Source organism: Mandrillus leucophaeus, unplaced genomic scaffold, assembly GCF_000951045.1.
Source record: "Mandrillus leucophaeus isolate KB7577 unplaced genomic scaffold, Mleu.le_1.0 Scaffold1259, whole genome shotgun sequence".
Classification (NCBI taxonomy): Eukaryota; Metazoa; Chordata; class Mammalia; order Primates; family Cercopithecidae; genus Mandrillus; species Mandrillus leucophaeus.
Genome location: NW_012100976.1, coordinates 75,163 through 75,481, shown reverse-complemented (window position 1 = coordinate 75,481; position 319 = coordinate 75,163). Strand labels below are relative to the sequence as shown.

General features: G+C 45.1%; 1 pseudogene across 1 annotated transcript in view; it reads left to right on the top strand.

Annotated features, from left to right (window-relative positions):
* The window catches only part of LOC105533527, a 125,118-nt pseudogene that overhangs the window by 55,673 nt on the left and 69,126 nt on the right, over positions 1-319 (top strand). The gene's annotated exons all lie outside the window — the stretch shown is intronic.

Genomic DNA, 319 nt, shown 5'->3' with positions numbered 1-319 from the left:
GGACACAGATACTATCATTTTATCATATGTTGTAATTTGATATCAGCAAATAATTCATTCTATGTGTACCTGTTTTTCAGGCTTGGTGTCCACCCGGTAGTACATCAATTTCAGGAATCCTTTCATCCCCCGGCACCCCCCACCCCGGGATTCTCAATCTAGTGATCCTGCCATCTACCCATCGTCCCTGAACCTTGGGTGTCCTCTCCTCCCTCCTCACCCACTTTGAATTCTATAGTAAATAATTTCCATCCCTCCCTTGTCTCTCTCTTGCGTTGTCACACTTGCTTGGAAAAACTACACAGCTGGTGAATTCCAC